The following is a 14,820-nucleotide window of genomic DNA, read 5'->3' as shown; positions in this document are numbered from 1 at the left end:
GTGGAAAGGGGCTTGGTGTTAGATAACAAGAGCTGAGAAACGTGACACCAAAGGGAAAATTTTCTTCCTGACCCCAGCTGGCCATGGGCTTTTGCTTGGAAGCAGAGGAGTCTTTGTAACATAATCCTGGCCAGGGTAACTGCGGATTGCTGCTTTGGCTGCCATAAATAGCGCTCTCTCTCTCTCTCTCTCTCTCTCTCTCTCTCTCTCTCTCTCTCTCTCTCTCTTTCTCTCTCTCTCTCTCTCTGGAGGGAGGAGTTGGATTTTACTAACCACTGGCTACAGGTTAATTATACATTTCATAAGAAAGCATTTTCTTGTAGCCAGGCTAAATTTGTTACCTTTTAATTCCATTTTGTGTAATAAGACTGGAAATACTTGAGCTTCCAGCAGCTTCTCTATTATGCCATTATTTTCTACATTGGGCTGTTGGCACTCTGTCTGTCTACCCCCTTTTTCTCCTCAGGAATTGCTCACATTGTAGCTCAGCTGTAGAGATTTTATGCAGTTTTATTCTTTCTTTCTTTCCCGTGGGGCAGTGCCCTTGTCCACCTAGCTCAGCTGGAATAAAATCGTGCACTTTGTTCTTCCCGCTTTGTGTTCTTAACTGATATCAGGGAGTGCCTGGCAGACAGGTCAGAACAAACTTGGTTATCCCAGTAATGATTGATTGGCTTTAATAAAGATGTTCTGGTGGGGCTTGGGGGACTGAGTTAGAGTGTTCCCCAGGGGTTCCTGGGCAAGAAGTTTGGTCTTCAATGTTGGGAGATGGCGGGACCTTTAAGAGGTGATCAGGTCTGGGTCACTGGGGGTGGTGTTCTCAGAAGGGATTTGTGGGAGCCTGTTGGCTCCTTTGAGGGTTGTTAGGAAACATCAAGCTCTGGCTGTCTTGTCTCTCTGTGTCATTTACCACTTTGGTATGATTGTCACCACTGTGCTTCCTTTCACCAGAGTGGGGCCAATGACAGTCTGTGTTCTCAAAGCTGCATAGCTGTGAGCTCAGTACACCTCTTTTCCTTATACCCAGCCACAGGTGTTTTGTGCTAGTCATGGAAAATTAACTAATACACAGTTTGTAAAATTTTCTATGTTCCTCTAGTTATTTAGTCAAAGAAAATGCAAACCAACATTTGAAACATTTTCACCAGACCTTCGCTGGGATTCCACCTCTAAAAGATGAGAGGAGCAGAACCAGGTGACTGAAAGCTTTGATTTGGAGCGATACAGCCTAGACCACTCCACCTTTAGGACAGGACAGTGCACACAGCCAATGTTCCCACTGCCCCACAACAGATTTCCACCTTCCTGCCCAAAGACAGCCACTGTCCTGACTACTGACACCATAGATTGGTTCAGTTTTGTTTTTGATTGGTTTTGCTTTTAAAAAAAAGCTTCATGTAAATGGAATCATTCAGTAATTATTCTTAAATGAAAAAATTTTTTGTTGTTGTGGTAAGAACACTTACATGGATAGGTGTTCTTTTGTGTTTGGCTTCATTCTCAACATTGGATTGAGGAACCATATCTATGTTTTTGGGTGTAATTATAGTATATTAACTCAAGTTTAGGCATTATATCCATCGTATGCCACGTATACCATGAAGCATCCATTGTGCACTTGATAAACATTTGAGCTTTGGCTATTTCAGAGAATGTGGATATCAGCTGTATACTTTCTTGTGCATATCTTGTGTGTGTGTGTGTGTGTGTGTGTGTGTGTGTGTATGCTGTTTAGTCTTTCTATAAACTAGACGGGAAATAACTAACTGTGGTGGATTAATTAATGGTCAGCTTGGAACGCCCAGCTGAACTGAATCAGTGTGGTTGTGGGCGTGGAAGATCCACCTGAGGATTATTGCCAAAATGACACAAAAGGAGACCAGGAGGGGAAAGTTGAATGTTTTAGTCTTTCTGGAGAAGCTTGCCATGGCTGGCTTTCCTATTCTTGTTGGAGGAGAAGCTCTGGTCTTCACTTGAGCGTCCCTTCCTGGGTCCAGTGTAGAACCCTACGAACTCAGCTGTTCTCATCATCGGAGGGCCTCAGGTCCTTGCTGTTCCTGGGAATAGCTGCTGTTCTCTTCCAGGGTGCTCCAGTCTTCCTTCACCTTGAGGGTCTTTCCCTGGCTCCAGGGAAGACCCCTCAGCCTGGTGGCACAGATCCTTCCCCCTGCTGGGATAGACTTTCTAGCTTCCACTACTGGCCTTTGGGCCTTCCCAGGGAAGATCCTTGAAATGGACTTGCATAATTCGTTGCGATGGGCTCTAGGCCTTTGGCTGGGCTCGTGAGGAACATTGCAGTGGGATCCAGGCCCTCAACTGATTCTTTGGCTCTCTAGCACACAGACAGATCTCTTGCACTCCTCTGGATTTGATGTTTTGGGTAAATATTATAAAATAATCATATAAACTATGTGTCCTGTATTAAATCTATTCCCTTGTAAATCCCAACTACAACACTAACTCTAGGGCATGACCATACTCAACTTTAATAGATAATGCCAAATAGTTTACCAAAGTGATTGTTGGCCACAACAGCATTGATGCAGAGTTGCAGCCACTCTACAACCTTGTTAATACTTGGAAGTTCTTAGTTGCTGATTCTGGGCATTCTGCTGATATATAGCACAGTGTCTTTACAGTTTTAATTTCACTTCCTGGATTGTTAATAAATTAAGCATCTTTTTTAGGTATATTGGCCATTTGGATGTTCTCCTTTATTAATGCTTTTCTTCAAGTCTCTTGCTCTTTTTATATTGGATTGCCATCTTTTTGACTGATTTGTAGGAGTTATTTATATATTTGATATGAACTTTTTGTTATATGTGTTGCAAATATTACTGTCATTCTGAGCTTGACTTCTCACTATTTTATGGTGTCTGTGGAGGACTAGAGAATTTTATTTTTAAGATAATGAGTTTTATCAGTATTTTCCTCTGTAGTTAATGTTTTCTATGCTCTTTAAGAGAGCTTTGTTTACCCTGCAGCCATGGAAGTATCCTTTTATAGTCTAACGGCCTTGTTGTTTCACCTTCTATATTAGATTTATGATGGACACGGCATTGATCTCTTTCCCTCCCTCTTATCTCCCCATTTCTCTCACTTCCTTTCTTCCCTACTTCCTTCCTTTTATTTTTGTGGTGGAAATTGAAGCCAAAGGTATTTCTTATCCTACCAATGAGCTGTACTGCAGCCCATTGCAAAGATTTTTGTGTATGGTGTGAGGATGGGATCAAATTTATTTTCTTCTATTGCTGCTATCCACTGACCTTGCACCATGCATGGAAAAGACTTCCTTTCTTCAATGCTCTGCAGTGACACTTTGATCATAAATTAAGTACCTACTAATTTACGGAAACATCACAATGGCTTTTCCCCTTTGTTCTGTTAGTGTTGTGAATTTTTCTTGTCTTTTTCTTCTTTCTGTCCTGGAACCCAAGGCCTCACTCATGTGAGGCAAATGTTCCACCACTGAGCTTCAGCCCTAACCCTCAAAGCGGTTTTTTTTTTTTTTTTGGGGTAGCAGGGATGAAACGCAGGCCCTTGTGCTTGTGAGGCAGGCGGCAGAACCACTGAGTTAAATTCCCAGCCCAAAGGGTTTTTGAATGTTAAAACAGTCTTTTATTTTGGACTAAATCCTACATAGTTGTGTGAAGTATTATATTTTATGCATGTTGCTGCATGCATTTTATTCATATTTCTAAAAAGTAATTCTATAGCAATGTTTATGAATTGAATTGTAACTATAACTTTCTTTTATTATGAAAGAACTCATCAGTTGTATTTTCAAGTTCTGCTAGCTCATGAGACATTCTCTTTGTCTCCTCTTTATCTCTCCATTTATTTTTCAGTGCCAAGATAGAAGCACTTTCCTGTGAGAAGTATCCTTTTAACACACACACACACACACACACACACACACGCACATGCACACGCACGAGTGCGCACATTTTCCCAGTGATGGGGACTATTGAATTCAGGGCCTCATGCCTGCTAGGCAAATGCTCTGCCACTGAGCTATACTGCCAGGCCTTTTAAGGACATTTTATTTTGAGACAGGATCTTCCTAAGGTGCCCAGGCTGGTTTTGAATTTAGGATCCACTTGCTTTAGCCTCCTGAGTAGCTGAGATTATAGGTATATGCCACTAGGCTTAACTTCCTTCTTTATACAGTGGTACCTCAGTTCATGAACTTAATTCTTTCCATGATTCTGATTGTAAACTGAATTGGATGAGAACCAAATCAAATTCAATGGTTAGGTTTGATGTCGACCTTATGGGGAAATTTAATTTGGTTCTCATGCAATTTGGTTTGCAATCAGAATCATGGAAAGAATGGTTTGTGAACCGAGGCACCACTGTATTCTCTTAAAAGTTAAAATGTAAATAAATAAGTATAATTTAATATAGTAATTAAATATGCACATAGCATGTCTGAGTAAGTGTTTACCAGTGTCCTTCCCTTTCAGGCCCCTGCATTTTAACATAGACTTGCCAGAGGAAGCTGGCTCATGTGCATTTTGTGAAGGAAAGTGAGCAGCATGGGGTTGTCCACTGGAGACTCCATATGGCACACTGCAGTATGCTCCTGTGTCCAAGGCTGAAACTTAGAACCATATCTCAGTTCTGGATCTGGCATCCAGGCCCATCTTGATCCTGGGTTTAGGAGACAGCCTATAGCATGCAGCTCCCTTTGAGACATGTGACAAGCATGTGGATAAAGACCCAGAGTCTTCAAAGCTAATTTCACCTCTGACATCTGACCTCTTCAGTCAATATCCCTCAGTACTGGGTATCTCATAGGTCCCTGTTCCTCCTTCCCTGTGTCCTATTGTCCTAGTTCAGACCCCACCTCTGTCACTCATTGCCGGGACCACAGAACCAGTGGGATCCTAGCCTTCAACTCTTCCTCTTCCCCACCATTCCCACACTCACTCTAAATGGGAAGCTGATAGTTTGCCCCTTGCTGAAAATTGTGCAGTGGTTTTACGTTGCTCTACAAGATGATTCGATTCAGCATCTGTCCTTCCAGGGTATTTCAGTCTGCTTAGGTAGCATCACACAATACCTTGGACTAGATGATTTACAATCAGTAAAAATTTACTGTGCATGGTTCTGAAGGTGGTGAAGTCCAGGATCTGGCTCCTGAAAGACTGCATGACTGGTAAGGACTTTATCAATGGTGCCTTCCTGCTGCATCCTTGAGTGGTGGAAAAGGAAAGAGCTGCCCAGCCTGTCTCAGGAGGACTCTCATCTCCTTCCTGTGATTCAGTTTTGGCCTAAAGGCCCTGTCACTTACTGCCACCACCCTGGGGATGAAGCTTCACTGTGTGCATTTGCGGAGGACACCAGCACTGAGACCGCAGCCCCTGGCTCTGGCTTCCTGTCCAGCTTGCTTTCATGACTGCTCTGGTCTGTGACTGCTGTCTCCTGCTCTTTCTACAAGATCTGTCCATGCACACCTTGGGTTCTGTGTGTCCTAGCTTCTGCTTTGCTGGCTTTTCTCCCTGGAATAGAGTATCCATATCTTCTTCCCCAACAATTCGTTCTCCTACAATCAGCCCAGGCTAGGTACCCTCGACCCCACCCTGCTGAGGCTGAATGGCTCTCCTTTCTGCCCCAGCTCTGTCTATGTGGTTAGACAGGGAGCTCTTGGAAGGCAGAGTCTGGTACCTGGAACTTGCAGGTAGCAGGTGCTCAATAAACATATCTGGATCCAAGCAGCCAGAACAACAGGGACTTGCTGACCACTTTGATTTTCATTTGATCTTTTTTGGAAGTCTGATGGAAGAAAATGGCCATAATGTCTGGATCAGAAGTGAGCAGGAAAGCAAAGACTCTGGGTAACCTGTCAATACAAACTCATCCCAGACAGCTGATTCTAGTCCTCTGAGATGGAATCTGCTTTTTATACACTGGATTAGGAACAGATCTTCTGTGAAGGTAGCTTTCTCCAGAGAAACAAATTTAAGGAATTTAAGAATTTAAATGAAAAAAAATCCTGCTTAAAAGGCAAATCAACCAAGATCCTTTTCCTTTTTCTTATTAATAAAAGAATTTACACAGAGGCTCTTCACGAGGTTTGCGAGGGATTCACGAGGATCATTAAAGTCTCTACTAGAGATTTCCTTTCTTTGTCAAATTGTCTGTACCCTACAAAGGGATCACAGAAAAATGGATGTTCTGGGCTCTCCTATATGAATGGGTCTTGCTGCACAGTGGGGCCATTCATTTTATTTGGCCCATTTATTGCAAGTACATTCTAAATTTGGTCTTAATTATTTTTCCTTTCACAAAAATATTTTGTGGGATCTTTTTGAACCCTGACTACTTCCTTCTTGCCCCTTACAACAGAAGCCAGGAGTGTTATTTTTGTTCTCTTCTAATTAAAATAATTGCTTGGTTCCTTTTAACTAGACTCATGCAGTTATTAGCCTAATATGTGGAAGGGTGCCATGGGGTGCTCGAGAAACGAAATGAAAAGTGATCATGTAGCTTCACATGAAAAAGACGTGGCTGTGCCAACAGCATTATGTCCCTTCCACTGCCGATTTCTAAGGGCCTTGCGTAAACCTGGCTCCTGTATCCGTGGTAAAAGCCTGAGAATTAAAAGGAGAGTTCCATGCTCTTTAGTAAGGTATTGAGCTGGCTCTGCACAGTCTGAAGAGGGCACTTGATGTACTGGGCATGGTACAAACTTGGGTCTGCCTGCCATCTCTTCCCCCTTTCTCATTCAGAATCACTGCCATTCAAAGACAGATCCCCCTTGTTTCCTCTGCCAGGGACAGCAGAGGAAGAGGGATAAAGTGCCTGGATATGTGCATTCATCGAGTGTCCTGAAGATGCTCCTTCTGACTGGAAGAGCTGAAGAGACAAGACTTTTCACTAAGTGATATTTTTGATGCAGTCTAAGGGTTAGTAGACAACCTGACTTGTTGCCTGTTTTTACACATAAAGTTTTATTGGAACACAGACATGCCCATTTATTAGTGTATTTTCTCTGACTGCTTGGGTATTAAAAGTGATTGTGTCAGGGACCTTATAGTCTAGAAAGCTTAGAATATTTACTGTCTGAGCAGACAAAGTTCAGACTCCTATGGCCTTCATTCTGTTCCCTGAACATCCACTCAGTACCTACTCTGGGCTGAGAAATGTTCAGGGTGTTGTTTGTTTGTTTGTTTTGGGTGTTGGTATTGGAACCCAAGGCCTTGTGCATGCTAAGCACAGGACTGAAGGAGCCACTGGGCTCCAGCCTCAGGCACCTGGATGAACTTTATAGTGATGCTCATTTGAAAACATGCTCAGGGTCTGATTCAGTGAGTGTTAAGGGGAGGTGTGTGGAAGGCAGAAAGCCAGAGAATTTGGGGCCAGATGCGATGTGGAGAGGGTGGGTTGTGCTGTGCTTATCCCAGAGGCAGTTGAGGGCTGTGTTAGTGAGCTTTCTGTCTCTGATGAAATCCCTGAGTTGATCAACTTACAAGGAGGAAAGGCTTTTTTGGGTGCATGACTTCAGAGGTTTTGGTCCGAGGAGGTGTGGTCCTGTTGCTTTGGGCCTGTGGTGAGGCAGCAGTAGGTCACTGTGTGGTAGAGCTCACATCATGGGGAGGAGAGAGTCAGAGTCCTCACATCCCCTCAAGGGCACATCCCCAGAAACCTCACTTACTCCCAGCCTTTGAGACATGGCCTTTGGGGGACACTGAAGACCTGAACCGTGTACTAATCATGGCTGCTCCTGGGGGACATTGGAGAGTGGAACCATCCATGTGTCATGGCTGCTCTCTCTCTGCTGGAGCAGGAGCTGTGCACGTGGCAGGGACTTCTGGCTTGGGGTGCGTTATTAGTTTATCAATACTCCATAATCAATGATGTGGACTTCTGCTTCCAGCCAAAAGGTGGGTATGCTTTGCCACCTGCTGTACCTGGGAGGATCACGTGACAGAATGTGAGCCCCTCTAGTTTCTAAGTCATAAGCTATTGTAATTGTGGTATAGACATTATATATAAAAATGTTAGTATAAATGTCATTGCCCCTATTTGACAAGTGAGGAAATGAGAAGTAGCATGCCCAGGGTCAAATAGCAGGCTAGCAGAATCACTGAGAGTTACATCTTCAGGCTTTAAGTCACTGCTCTTTCCAATATAGCCTTCTCTTCATCTTCCTCCCTTCCTCATCCTTCCTCCCTCTTTATCTTCCACCTTTTTTTCCTCCTCTTTCTCCTTCTCCGTCTTCTTCCTCTTCTTCTTCTTTTCCTCCTCCTCCTTTTCCTTCTTCTATCAGTATTGGGGATTGAACCTTTCTTTACATCTTGAGTCTTTCTATGGATTCAGAAATGTCCAGGCCTGATCTGGGGTGAGGCTCAGTGGTAGAGTGCTTGCCTGGCATGCACAATGGCCTATATTTGATTCTCATCACTGACTGCAGAATTCATTCTCAGGTCAACATTATTTAAGAACCAGGTATGAACAGGATAAACTAATGTTTTTAGGAGAGTGATGCTTGCATAGAGCAGAGTTGGAAGACTCTTCAGATCACTTTGTTCTTGGACTTCTGTGGCTGGAATCCTCTGGAAGTACAGAGGTTCTTCCCGATTTCCCTGTGCTGTCCTGGCATTGGCTCTTATCTGAAATTGGTAGTAAGAAGAAGTTTGGGAGATGGGAGGAGGGGAGCAGTCCTGCCTGCTGGGTTTGGGTCAGAACTGTCCCCCTAAGGCCATATGGCAATAGCTGGTCCTCAGCATGGGCTATTAGGAGGTGGTGGAAACTAAAAGGTGGGGCCTCATGGGCCTCACTGCTTCCAGTCCTTGGAGGCAAGCATTTGATGGGGGAAATTAGGACCCAACTTTGTCCTCTCTCCTTTATCCCAGGCACAAAATGAAAAGACTTCTGTGCCATATGCCCCCACCATGATGTGCTGCTTCTGCACAGGCACAGAAACAATAGGACAAACCAGTTATGGACTGAAACCTCCAACACTGCATTAAACCGGACCTTTCTTCTTTTTAAGTTAATTTTCTCAGGTATTTTGCTACAGTTATGCACAGCTGACTAATATACCACAATGCTACAAATGTTCCCAGACACTATATTTTATGTTGTATGAGTGTGTTTGCACCATGAGAGGAAATAAAAAGAGTGGTGCTGAAGTATGGGAAGCAGATTGCACAAGCATAGAGACAACCTGGGCTTGGGACATTTGAAAGTTAAGATTTTGTGAAAGTCCAAGGGAATCCATATTAGAAAATGATCTGATATGAATTGTGCAGATAAAGAGCATCTGTTGAATAAGGTGTGCCGGTAGTGGACTCCTTTCATCATGCAGTTAGTTACAGTCTTCAGTCAGATCATGCTCATTCAATGATATGTCTTGTAATTTTTGAGTTGATGATGTCAAATGTGCCTGGAGGAAGCAGTTTCCACCAGAGCACTGACTCTGTCTTGTCATTGGTAAGAGATGTGTGAAAATTTCTGTTTTTGATATATGCCCTTTGAACGCCCAGTATGAGGACAGATAGACAAATATAGCAAATGGTTAAATTAAAAAAAAATTACTACAGTAAAAAACATTGCCAAGGGCCAGGGATTTAGCTCAGTGGTTTCACTGTCTGCTGCGCAAGTGCAAGGACCCGAGTTCGATCCCCGGTACCAAAAAAACCCAAACAAAACATTGCCAACAATAATGTGATAAATGAAGTGAGCAGTATTTTGAGGGGCGATTAATAGCAATGTATCTTTTATTGTAATACATTTTTAAATTTAAACATTCACCATTTTTTGAATATACCTCATTGATCAAATGCTTATGGCAATTTCTATCAAGTAAAAACATGGCAATATGTCCTCATCTACCTTATTCACCAGATCTGGCACTGTGTGATTTCTGGCTCTTACCCAAAGTCAAAATGACCATGAAAGGTAAATGTTTTGAACCAATTCAGGACATTGAAGCAGCCAGGACAGCACAAAGGACACTCAGGAAAGAGAACTTCCAGAACTGCTTTAGAAAGTGGCAATAATGATGAGATTAAGTGTGTCCAAAGCCAGGGGGAGAATTCTGAGGGAGATTATTGGCAATATATCTTTTACTGTAATAATTAAAAAAACTACACATTTACTGTATTTTTGATCATACGTCTTTATTTAATGTAATCACCTACTTGTTTTTTTCAGATTTATCTCAAAATCCCAGTCACATTACTTCCTGAGAACAAAAGGTCTGCTGAAGTTGCCTGATGAAAAGTCCAGCCTTCCAGAATCTTCCATTCTACAAGTGCTACCTACAGTGACTCTGAGAGGTATAGTTGGACGTTTTGTCCTGTTTTCTACTTATTGCTGACCCTGTGGACAAATCTGGAGGTGATGATGTCCTATTCTGCCTTTTGCCCATGAAGCCATGCTTCTTCCCAGGGAGCCCCAGCCCCCAGCAGACTGTTTTAGGAAATGTAATTTGGTCAGCACACAGAAAGGATATTCACAGCAGGACTCAGTGCTATTGCAGATGATGTATTTCATCTGAAAGGAACTTGTGCTCATTATTTAATTTACTTAACTTTCTTGTAGCAGAGTGTGTTTTCTCCATTTGGTGTGCAATACGTTTCTTTTTCTACTTCTATTCACTTAGCAGGTATTCTACTGAAAAACTATCACTGTGTTGGAAATGTTTTTAGAGGGGAAATAAATCTTCAACACAGTGTAAAATCCCCTGCAATACATGGCCATTTCTCTGGTGTGTAGACTTTCTGTTCATGATTGAGCATTATTCTGGGAGAAAGCTAAATCGCTTTGAAAGCTGTAGGCACTGCTGCTCTCTTGCAGCTACTGGTATTACTATGACCACCACCATGGGCAGTGCTCCTAATGGTTGACAGATGTTGCTTCGGGTTCCCCAAAAGTGGAGCTAAGGGGAAGTCTCCTGTACTGCTTTCTCTGTGGGGAGTTTAGCCGCAGAGCAGGAGGAGTGTAGAACAGGGAGCTGAAGGCTGTGGCTGAAAGGACAGGAGCAGGGACGAGGGTGAGCCATTGATGCCCCCACCTCCTAAAGGTTTCATCCCCTCCCAGGGCACCAGCCATGGGATAAAGCCTTCAATACATGGATCTTTGGAAGACATTAAGGATCTTATCCACAGATTTAAAGGCTAGACCACTGGAGATCATGATGTGCTAAATACTGGCTTTATAGAAAAATCTACATTCAGTGACCAATTTTGGGGTGATTTGTTACAGCAGCTGTAGGGAACCAATGCAGACACAAGAGCACAAACTTTGAGCACTTGAGTTGGGAGAGGGGTGAAGAAAAAGGAATTCATCTGCCAGTTCCAACCTTTGGGGGCAAGTGGTTTTCCTTGGAGGAAATGAATATTCGTCCATTTCATCTTCTTCTTTCTAGATGGGAATGATGAAAACCTGGGGATGGGGAGCCAGACCTTGCCTGGTGGATGGGCGGTAGTCTGTGAACTCTATTGTGGGGTGCTGGGTTACAGGAAGTGGCCTTGAGCAATGTGGCCAAGTTGGGACTTAGAAGGCAGCATGTGAGGGGCCTGAATTCTGGACAGTGACCTCTTCAGTCTTCACCAGAACTGCACAGATATCCTTGCCAAGCTTGCTTACCAGCTGTGGACGTGCTCGATTCTGGAGCTCATGCCCCTCCAGGCCATGGCCCATCTCCATGTGGAGCTGAAGATCCTTCCTCCTGGAGCCCTCTTCTTGGTGTTTGTCTTACTTCACATCCAATGGAGCTCATTCTTAGACATGAAAGCCCAAGACAACATATCTGAAGACAGTCTTTTCTTACCAAGCATAAAAACTCCATTTCTTCACCTTGGCTTGGTGGAGGAGTTTCTGTGGCTGTGGCCACCCTAGCCCCCTCTGGACAAGCTGCCCTCTCTCCAGCTTCGTAGGGCAGTGTGCACAACACACCAGAAGTTCAGGAACAGTCTGCTCCAGCACATGAGACCCTCACTCCACCAATGCAACCAGAAGTTGATTTAATCTGATTTAAATTTTTGGCAAGCACATCATTTCTAATTGTACTACACTTACCATTGGTTAAAATGCTTTCTTTTATATTGATGATTGTATGGAAGCACATGGTCTTAAAGTCACCCAGACAGCCCAAGAGAATGAATCTGTTTACAAATAGTATCACTGCAGGCTGGACATGAAAATGAGACCCCCATCAAGACGCACTAATACCTGTAATTTATGGGGATTCAAGGTCACCAGTGGCTCCCACAGGCTGGTGACAATGAACTTCGCTCTGAGGGGGGGGGGCATATCCTCAGCCAGCTCCTCCCACTGCAATCTCCTTCCACTCCATGAGTCAAATCTGCCCAGCTGTGATGTACCTCTTTGTGTCTTTGCAAGCTGTTCCTGCCATGGAAAGGTGAGGTGGCCAGGCCCTGGGTATCACCCCTTTCCTCCCCACAGTACCCCTGCAAGCAGTCAGTCTTGTGCTCTTTTCACAGATCTGGAAGTAGAAGCTCAGTTCAGAGTTGTCTTCCCAGGGTCATAGAATAGCTGACCCTGGGTTTGGACTCAGGTGGGTCACATTTGGTTGTTCCAGGTTGGGTCCCTCAGCAACCTGTCACTGGTGAGGAGACAGTGGGCCCTTGGTGTCACCATGCCAGAGCTCCATGGCCAGGAATCAGTGTGGGGCCTTCCCCTGCACAGGGGTGGCCAGTGCCATGTCCAGCTCTGTCGCTTTGCCTGGGTGAACTGGACATTGAACAGCTTTGCTCTTTGCATTTGGTTCCAGAAGAGAACACTTGCTCCAGTTCTTACTCCTTACACATCCTCAGCTGTTTCTCATTATAATCCCAGAGCCAGTTGCATGCCCCTCAGTGCCCCTGGTACTTCCAAAAATGGGTGAGTGTGCTACAGGGCTGAAACCCCCAGGGGGAGCCTCCTCATCAGTTCTGATGCTCACCCCTGGATTGGAGGTGGCCACACAGCCCATCCTGCTTCAGCCCCACCCAGAAAGGGATGCTGGGTGACAGCTGGCTTCACGCTGCTGCTCGGTGGTGATGTCTTGTGAAGATCCCTTCCCTGTGCTCATTACACTGTAGTCGTACTGCAGGGGACAGAGGTGAACGCTGTGTATTTATCTGATTAAGGTGCCCGTTGTTTCAAATCTATTTTCACAGAGACTTTCTCCCTCTGGTAGACATTCAACTACATAACACATTAAAAATTATATCTGCATTTGTGACTTCCTCTCTTGTGTTGATGTGGCCCCATGTATGTGTGCACATGTGTGTGCTAACTTCTGTCCCTTGTAGGATCAATATGTACTCCACAATTATGAAACCAATGCCATCTTTTAAAAAGCAAGGTTGATATACACCCAGTAAAAAATAAACTAACCTGGCCCAGTTACATAGAATACCGGTTACACAAATTACATGACAACCAGAAAGCACAGTGACTCACTTTTTTTTATCCCATGTCCTTCCCCCTGAGAGACAGACTCTCGTTTCTGTGAGCATTTGGGCAACTGCACTTCTGGACCAGCCCTGTCCAGTTCTGGCTTTTGAGTGGGACTTCAAGTATCTCCCTCCTTCTGGCTACCATTATGAGAGCCCTCATTAATCTTTGAGTTCTTTGTTCCCCACTTTGGTAAAAGAATAACGCCACCCCCAGAATTATGCAAAAATCAGTGGTAAAGTTAATTGGAATCTGAATCTCTTAATGTTTTCCTCTTTCTTCAATGACTGTTTGTTTCTGAAAAGTGAGGCTCAACTCAGAAGAAGATTATAATTGGGTGAGTGAACTGGTCCTTGAGAGAAAGTGGGTAGAGATTGTCTTCCAAACAACACAAGATAGTGTTTACACTTAGGGTTTCTGTGCAAGTTTTACCCTGCAGCTTCTGGGGTGACAGCAGGTGAGAAGGATATGACCAGGGTATCTCCATGCACATCCTGAAGACCTTGGAAGGGGAAGGACCTGGCTCCTTCCTCCCAGGGGACTGAGAGGCAGGAAGGAAGAGAAGAAAGGATAGAGGAGGTGCTGATGGCCAGAAAGTGGCCAGCTTCTTATTTTAATTATGGGACAAATCCCCAACTCTGGTGAATGAGCTATTCACCTCCTACCTACTTGGGTCCTCCATGTAGCTTCATAGTACCAAAGCATTTTATATTTATAGCAGCATGTAACATGCCGTGTAAGCAGTGTATAACATGCCATGCAAAGTGTTTCCCTGGATTCTCATGTCAACGTGTTGGGGGCAAACTGGAAAGATGCTTATCTCAACTTTATAGAGGAAGAAACCGAGGTCCCAGTGGCTTGTGGATTGTCCAAGGCAGCCAACCTGCAGGTAGAGGCAGGGGTAAGGTCTGCAGGCTCAGAGAGGAAGAGAAAGGGTTGATAGGGGCAGAAACTTGTCTCAAAGGTAGCTGCTGATTGATGAGGTGAGCAAAGTTTATAGAAAACAACAGGGCAGAAGCAAGGGGCCCTGTGACACAGCCACAGTTCACAGCTGGCTCTCACCCTCCTTGGTGCCTGCAGCTCCCAAAATATTCAGACAAAGGACCCCAAAAGGCATCTGGTCAAGCTTTCCAAGAGAGAAAACTTATCCTCTGAGTCCTGGAGCCCTGAAGTCAGGGATTTGATTATGCTTATCATGATCCCAGCTTCCACTGCTCCAAATGTGATTAGTTTTGTAATTAGTTAATGTCATTACCTGTCATTAAATCCAGACAACGCTGGTCTCTAAAACCTCCCATGGCAGAAAATCCCATAACCTGACATCTTTCTGCTGTTGAACAGTTTCTTGAATAATCCTGGCAACTGTCCCCTCATTCTTAGACCAGTTCTTGAAGAATGGGGGAA

At 44.2% G+C, this 14,820-nt stretch overlaps 1 long non-coding RNA gene across 7 annotated transcripts in view; it reads left to right on the top strand.

Moving 5' to 3' along the window:
* The window catches only part of LOC101716704 (uncharacterized), a 263,276-nt gene that overhangs the window by 35,965 nt on the left and 212,491 nt on the right, over window positions 1–14,820 (top strand). For 3 of the 7 annotated variants that reach the window (XR_015448388.1, XR_015448386.1, XR_015448391.1), the window contains exons 3-5: window positions 3,849–5,161; window positions 6,780–6,911; window positions 10,165–10,289. This is a non-coding gene — a long non-coding RNA (uncharacterized LOC101716704). Of the gene's footprint in view, window positions 1–3,848; window positions 5,162–6,779; window positions 6,912–8,861; window positions 9,015–10,164; window positions 10,290–14,820 lie in introns of all 7 variants that reach the window. The other 4 variants (XR_015448390.1, XR_015448387.1, XR_015448389.1 and 1 more) reach the window with 2 other exon arrangements.

This window comes from Heterocephalus glaber, unplaced genomic scaffold (genome assembly GCF_053883595.1).
Source record: "Heterocephalus glaber isolate CG9 unplaced genomic scaffold, H.glaber_assembly_v1.0 deba00000470, whole genome shotgun sequence".
NCBI classification, from domain to species: domain Eukaryota; kingdom Metazoa; phylum Chordata; class Mammalia; order Rodentia; family Bathyergidae; genus Heterocephalus; species Heterocephalus glaber.
The sequence above is the reverse complement of the archived record's forward strand: the minus strand, read 5'-3'. Positions and strand labels throughout refer to the sequence as shown.